The 7,908-nt window shown below is 47.3% G+C and overlaps 1 non-coding gene across 1 annotated transcript; it reads left to right on the top strand.

Annotated features, from left to right (window-relative positions):
- Positions 1-2,794: 2,794 nt before the first annotated feature.
- LOC128585281 (small nucleolar RNA U13) lies at positions 2,795-2,898 on the top strand. The gene has a single exon (XR_008379998.1). It is a non-coding gene; the product is annotated as a small nucleolar RNA U13 (small nucleolar RNA).
- Positions 2,899-7,908: the final 5,010 nt, after the last annotated feature.

Here is a 7,908-nt window from a genome sequence, read left to right as displayed (position 1 = left end):
CCGGGGCTGGGTTTGAACCTGCCACCTCTGGCATATGGGGCCAGTGCCCTACTCCTTTGAGCCACAGGTGCCGCCCCAACGCCTGGCTATTTTTTAGAGATGAGATCTTGCTCCGGCTCAGGCTGGTCTCAGACTCAGTGGGTGAGCTCAGGCAATCCACCCACCTTGGCCTCCTAGGTGCTGGGATTACAGGCATGAGCCACTGCGCCCGGGCCATATATGCAACATTTTTTTTGTGTGTCTTTTTTTTTTTTGAGACCGAGTCTCACTGTGTTGCCCTTGGTAGAGTGCTGTGGTGTCACAGCTCACAGCAACCTCAAATTCTTGGGCTTAAGTGATTCTTTTGCCTCAGCCTCCAAAGTAGCTGGGACTACAGGTGCCCGCCACAACACCTGGCTATTTTTTTGTTGCAGTTGTCATTGTTTTAGCAGGTCGGAGCTGGGTTCAAACCCGCCAGCCTTGGCATATGCAGCTGGTGCCCTACCCATCGAGCTACAGGCACTGCCACATGCAACATTCTTAAAGGACAGAATTAGATAAAGAACAGATCTGTGGTTGCAGGGGACAGGGTGTGTCTCTGAGGCACCAGCATGAAGGAACTCTGGTGACAGAACAGGTCTGTACCTTCATTGTAGTCATAGGACTCCACGTGGTAAGATGGTGTATAACTACACCCACAAATACATACTCAGTCAGTATTAACCTAAGTAAGGCCTGCAATTGGACCAATGTCAACGTCAATGTCAATTCTGAAGTTTAACTACAGTTGTGCAAGAAGTTTCCCCCATTGGGGGAAACTGAGTGAAGGGCACTGGGACTTCTCTGTATGATTGTTTCAAAATAAAAAATAATGTAGCATAAGCTCAGTGCCTATAGCTCAATGAGTAGCTGAGGGTGGCAGGTTTGAGTCCAGCCTGAGCCTGCTAAAATAGTAACAACTGCAACAAAAAAACAGTCAAGTGTTGTGGCAGGTGCTTGTAGTCCCAGCTACTTGGGAGGCTGAGGCAAGACAATCGTTAAGCCCAAGAGTTTGAGGTTGCTGTGAGCTATATGATACCACGGCACTCTACTAAGAGCGACAGCTTGAGACTCATTTTGTCTCAAAAAAAGAAAAAAAAGTGTGGAAGAGGTTTCTTAAGACACAAAAAATGGCTCGGCGCCTGTGGCTCAAGTGGCTAAGGTGCCAGGTACGTACACCTGAGCTGGCGGTTTCGCATCCAGCCCATGCCCACCAAACAACAATGACAGCTGCAACCAAAAACTAGCTGGGCGTTGTGGTGGGCGCCTGTAGTCCCAGCTACTTGGGAGGCAGAGACAGGAGACTCACTTGAGCCCAGGAGTTTGAGGTTGCCGTGAGCTATGATGTCACAGCACTCTATAGGGCAAGAGCTTGAGGCTCTGTCTCAAAAAAAAAAAAGACACAAAAAATAATAACCATAATGGAAAAGATTGGTAGAGTTGACTACATTACAAAAGCTTATCTTTAAAAGAACCTAAGAGGGGTGGCGCCTGTGGCTCAGTGGGCAGGGCGCCGGCCCCATTTACGGAGGGTGGTGGGTTCAAACCCAGCCCCGGCCAAACCGCAACAAAAAAATAGCCGGGCGTTGTGGCGGGTGCCTGTAGTCCCAGCTACTTGGGAGGCTGAGGCAAGGGAATCGCCTAAGCCCAGGAGTTGGAGGTTGCTGTGAGCTGGGTGATGCCACAGCACTCTACCAAGGGCAATAAAGTGAAACTCTGTCTCTGCGAAAAAAAAAAAAAAGAACCTAAGAGAAGGAAAAGACTTGCCACAGAATGGAAAGGATGTTTGTAACATAGATCAGCAATAAAGGAACAGTGTTCAGAGCATTTAAAAACTAAAAATGTTTAAAAGGAACATATTAGAAAAATGGGTGCAGGGCAGCGCCTGTGGCTCAAAGGGGGAAGGCGCCGGTCCCATATGCCAGAGGTGGCAGGTTCAAACCCAGCCCCGGCCAAAAACCACACACACAAAAAAAATAATAATAATAAAAAAATAAAGTGATCCTCTTAAAAAAAAATGGATGCATGTTCTGCACAAAAGAGGAAATGTGAATGACTAATGAACATAGGAAAAGCAGGTAAACAATCAGAGAAATGCAAATTAAAACTGCTGTGAGATGCCATTACAGACTCACTAGATTGACACAATTAAAACTGATTAGTGATGGTGAAGATGTAAACCAATGGGAAATCTCATTTTCTGCTGTTCTTTGGAAAAAGTATGTGGACACAGCGTCACAGCTTTGGAGAGGCACACACCCTGTGACTCTAGACCCCACTCTTAGGTGTATACCCTATGGAAGTATGTTACGCATGCACCAGAGGACATAACTTTCATAGCAGCTTTACATGAGAGCTAAAACTAAAAACTCAAATGTCCATCAATAAACTACTAATAAAACCGTGGTGTGTAATCAATGAACGTCACATGTTGAAAACACACTGACCTAGTTGATTCTCAAAATGGCGAGGGAAAGAATACATCAGTAGGGTTCCACTTCTGTGTTCAAAAAGCAAAACAGGCAGGGCGCGGTAGGTCACGCCTGTAATCCTAGCACTCTGGGAGGCCAGGGCAGGCGGATTGCTTGAGCTCAGGAATTTGAGACCAGCCTGAGCAAGAGCGAGACCCCCATCTCTAAAAAAGCCAGGTGTTGGGTGGCACCTGTGGCTCAAAGGAGTAGTGTGCCGGCTCCACATACTGGAGGTGGCGAGTTCAAACCCAGCCTCAGCCAAAAACTGCAAAAAAAAAAAAAGAAAAGAAAATAGCTGGGTGTTGATCCTTTTGTAGTTCATAAGTGTGATGATTGGATTTTCATGTGCATGCGTGAGATGTGCCTCCCACAAATCTTGTTACGACGTTGGCACATTACCCATCTGACATGAAGAAAAAAAATGGCCAGGGCGGCGCCTGTGGCTCAGCAGGTAGGGCGCCGGTCCCATATGCTGGAGGTGGCGGGTTCATACCCAGCCCCGGCCAAATTAAAAAAAAAAAAAAAAAAAAAAAGAAAAAAAATGGCCAGGTGGGCGGTGCCTGTGGCTCAAAGAGGTAGGGTGCTGGTCCCATATGCTGGAGGCGGCAGGTTCAAACCCAGCCCCGGCCAAAAAAAAAAAAATTGCCAGGTATTGTGACGGGTGCTTGTAGTACCAGCTACTTAGGAGGCTGAGGCAAGAGAATCGCTTAAGCCCAAGAGTTGGAGGTTGCTATAAGCTATGATGCCATGGCACTCTACCCCATGGGGACTGAGTGAGGCTCATGTGTTAAAAAAAGAAAAATAAAAAGAGGCAAAACTAAGCTGTTACTAGGGATGTTCACAAAGGTTTGGTTCAACTAAGCACAAGGAAGGGATGGTCACTGAAGTCTAGGAGATGGAAGAGCCCTTGGAGACGTCTAAGAGAAAGGCACAAGTTCTCTTTCCTGACCTGGTGGTGGTTAAACAAGTGGCCACTTTATATAATAATTCTACACAGATATATCAGACACCTTTCTGTGACCATAGCTCACAGAGAGAGTACACTTGAGCCTAGGAAGTGTGAAGTGAACAGCCCGGCTGGCCCAGCTTCTAGTCCTGATGCCTAGCACTGAGTGGCTGGGCAATCCCTCTTGGCCCAGTTCTCTACCTGTGAAATGTGGGGAGATGTGAGGATGCAGTAAGCTACAGTACTGAAAGCATGAAATTCAGCAAGATCTGTCATTCCTGCCAACAGGGTGCTTCTGCCCCCAAGGAAACAACCTACCAAGGAATTGACTGTGTCTCTGCCATCATTTTAGCTGGAAACAGGTCAGACTCTGGCTATATGCCTCATTCCCTGCCACTGAGTCAGAGACCCCCTCGACCCTTGGTTGTGGGGCTCTCTCTTTGCTCTTGGGATGGGTGGACTGGCCCATGCCATGCCCTGAAGGTGGCCCTCTGGCTTCCAGCAGCAGACCCAGGGTCATTCCTTCCAGACCAGCTGGCTTGGGGAAAGTCAGTCTGCTTGTGGAATCTGTGAAGTTCTCAAATCATTCCAACAGTTGAACTGGGCAACATCCTCCACACAAAGATCAGAGTCGTACTTCAGCAGCAGTTACCAAATAACTTAATCTGTAACAAACAGAAAAGATGAGAAATGTTTGTGTCAAAAATAAGGAATTAGAAGACAAAACAAACCCGGCCACCTATTCCTTTTAGCCTCTTTCAAAGGTACCTAGAGGACCTCCCAGCAGGCAACACCTCCCAGGTGTTCCTGCTTCACACCTCCCCCAACCCCCAGACCTCTGCCAAGGTCATTTCTCACCCTCTTCTGGTACTAGACCGTCTGCCATCCTCAGTCTGGACATCTACCTGCGCCTGTGCAACACTGACTTGCTCCTCACTAACTGAGCTCTAAGGACCTCAGTTAGTGCAAAACGGGGATGGTTTCAATTCCTACCTTGAGATTGCTTGGATACTCAACTAGGAGATGTACAGAGCACCTGGCCTACAGGCTGCACAGAGCGCTCGCATTAACTCAGCCCCTTTTTGAATGAAACGAGCTGGGCTAGGGAAGTAGTGAGAGTGAAGTTCTGCGCAGGGGCAGCTGGAAGAAGGGCGCAGACAGCAAAATGTGGTTGTGCGGAGGGCCCCAGTGCTAACCTCAGGCCCAGTGGGTGCAAATTTGAAGACCAACTTGGATTTCAAAACAAGGGGTTCTGGGTGGGAGATAGGGCTGATGAGGCTAAGCCCAGAGAAGTGGCTGAGGTGAAAAGAGTGGTAGTGAACTTGGAGTTCTGAAAGGGAAGGGCAGTAGAGAGAGGCTGCCCTTGGGAGAGAAATGGGGCTGGGAAGTTGTTGAGTGCTTTAAACAGTTTGGAGACCTAGTTAGAGACCTGCAGCATGGAAGCTGTGAGCTCACCAAGGCCTAGGTGTGGGTGAGGCCCATGGGCAAGATGGGCATTACTTTACACCCTTATCTCGAGCAGCTCCTCTGTTAGGACCTCTCATGGCAAGTGTCACCTATGCCCGTAACAAAGGCTGGGCTGAAGGAAGCTCTGGCTCTGTGTCCGGCTGGCAGAGGTAGACGCCTCTGGAATCTATGGACCATGGGTACTGGCTCCAGGACAATCTAGGCCACCTGGCCTGCTGGGTAGTGGGCCCCTCCTCAGATGGTCACTGCGGCAGCCTGTGTGCAATCCCAGTGTTGTGAGCCAGTGGCCAAAGGAGCACGGGCAGCCCTTCCAGTCGACCACTCACTGCATGCTGGAGAGGTCCAGAGCAGGAGGGCACCAGGCTGTGAGGGCACCCACTGACAGGGCTGTTAAAGCCATCTCTTCATATAATGTGTTTTAGTTACTCCTGCCCCCTCTTACCCAGATGCAAGAACAGACCTGAGGGTGGCAGTGCAGCCAGCCTGGCAGATTCAGTGCCACATAGAGGCCTCGTTCTCTGAGACTTCTTAGTTATGGACATCACTGGAGTCATGAAAACAAGCGTTGGCTGTTAGCAGGAATACACACTTGAATAACAACACACTTTGCCTCTTACCTCAGATGTGGGATTTCACCTACTCATGTGTAGACTTCCTCTCTCTAAAATGTAAATAAACACTCCTATCTCACAGTGTGGGGGTGGGGATGAAATGAGCTAATACACATTGAAACTTAGTGAGGGTAAATCTGCACCAGTTCTCCCTATGAACCTGCAGGGTGGGCCTTTCTCTGAAAACTTTTAAAAAGACTTAAGAGACTGAACTAATCCCATAACTCCATGGCCTGTTACGGAGAAGTGGGGGTTTTCTGCACTGGGCTGGCTTCTGCTGGATTAAAAAAAAAATTTAAATTTAGGACTGGGCACAGTGGCTCATGCCTGTAATCCTAGCACTTTAGGAGGCCAAGGCAGGACTGGTTGAGACCAGGAGTTTGCAGAGCAGCCATCTCTACAGAAAAGAAAAAAAATTAGTTGGGCATGATGTGTAAGCCTGTACTCCCAGTCACTTGGGAGCACTGCTTGAGCCCAGGAGTTTGAGGTTGCTGGGAGCTGTGATTATGCCACTTTGCTCTAGCCCAGGCAACAGAATGAGATTCTGTCTCAAAAAACAAAACAAATTTAAACTTAGTTAACACATCAAGATACATGGAACTAATATGCTGATGCAGGATTTCTCTTACGAAAGCTATTTGCTAAGCACAGAGCAAGAAAAAGGTCATTACTACTGGAAAACTGCTTGAGCCCTCACGGAGGTATATTAAACAGCCTCTCATTAATGACAATCTGAACTAAGAACTTTTTCAGAGCTTTTACCAAGTATCTGGAAACGTTAACTAATTGATGGAAGTCACACCCAGCATTACCACAAAACTTGTAGAGCCTGTTTATTGCATAACTAGCAGGCACAAATTACAAAACAATTTTACAATGCTTAAAGGGCACAATAATTACAAGAATAAAATGTACAATAAAAATGAAAAATAAGTACAGAATGAGTGACAGGGATCAAATACACTGGAATAAAAGGCATTTCATTTTTCCTATGCAGCATTTTCTCCTGTCAGAACAAATGTTACCTTTAACCAAAAGGAGGAAAGAAAAAAAAAATTGCACTATTGGAAAGCTCATGGATGCTGCTGAGGACAAAACCATGCTAGTTTTTCATTCTTGGGTCTGCAAACAAAGTCACTTGAGGAATTGTATGACAACTCCCAAGTTGTACGTTTGTAGTTCCGATTTTATGAAATGCTGTATTTGATCTTTGGGCCCAATTCATTGTTCTTTGGCAAATCAGAACTATTTGCAATCTGAGGCAGAAGACGATTTCTGTGAAAGGAGCTGAGGGGTAGAGCTGTTTCCTTCTGTTAGCCAAGTGCCAGTTTCATAAAGTGCAACTCTGTCTCACCAGCTTTGGGACAAGATAGGGTGGCACGGCGGGGGGTGGGGAGGAAGGGATAATTGAGAATAAAGGGTAAAAAAAATTAACAGAATGGGGTGGCGCCTGTGGCTCAAAGGAGTGGGGCGCTGGCCCCATATGCCAGAGGTGGTGGGTTCAAGCCCAGCCCTGGCCAAAAACTGCAAAAAAAAAAAAAAAAAATTATAGAATGCAGACATTACTAGTGCAAGGCTGCGGAAGCCATGTGCAAAAAAAGGTGGCCAGAACAAACGTTCAGACAAGGTGCGATTTGTCAACAGGAGCAGAGAACTTTGACATCAGATCTCAGCTGAGGCTAAGAAAATCTGCAGGGCAGGAAAGGGACAGGATGACCTGCAGGACTCCGATCACCGTTATGTCACTCCAGCTGCGGACTTCTGTTTGGAGTTTTGGCACTGTGGGTTAACCAAGCAAACTCTTCTGTAGTATTCTTATAACTGGAAATGCTTTGTGGTTTCCACATGCCTTGATTTTTTTTCTAGGGGCATAAAAACAATGTCCTCTTTTCCAAGTGCTAAAGGGAAGACATGGCTTCACCTACTGCAGACAACTCATTTCCTGGAAGATCCTACAGAAGACTGTCCCCACAGGAGGCCAAGGGCTCTGGTTCAGGATTGCCATGGGGCCTTGCCTGAGGACCTTGGTGAGCTCCGACAGTACATGAAACATGCAGAAAAGGTTATCAAATGGTGCTTGATCTTCAACTAGGAGGCCCCCTTCCAGAAGGCAGCCCCTGAGCATCCAACGGCAATGTAGCATTTAGGCTGAGAGACCAACACGTGGATGAGTCTCTTGCAGATGTAGACCTTGTTCCCATGCTACTTACAGCACAGCAAAGCCTGACAAAGGCATCCACACACTGGGACTTAGTAAACCAAACACCACTGTGGTGGTACTTTCAGGACAGCATACAATCAGCCTACAAAGGTGTGTGTGAATCAGTTCTGCGAAAACAGAGGCTTAGTTAGCAGGGACTGAGGCAACTCGTACTTGGATTATTGTGAATGAGCA

Source organism: Nycticebus coucang, chromosome 4, assembly GCF_027406575.1.
Source record: "Nycticebus coucang isolate mNycCou1 chromosome 4, mNycCou1.pri, whole genome shotgun sequence".
Taxonomy (NCBI): domain Eukaryota; kingdom Metazoa; phylum Chordata; class Mammalia; order Primates; family Lorisidae; genus Nycticebus; species Nycticebus coucang.
The sequence above is the reverse complement of the archived record's forward strand: the minus strand, read 5'-3'. Positions and strand labels throughout refer to the sequence as shown.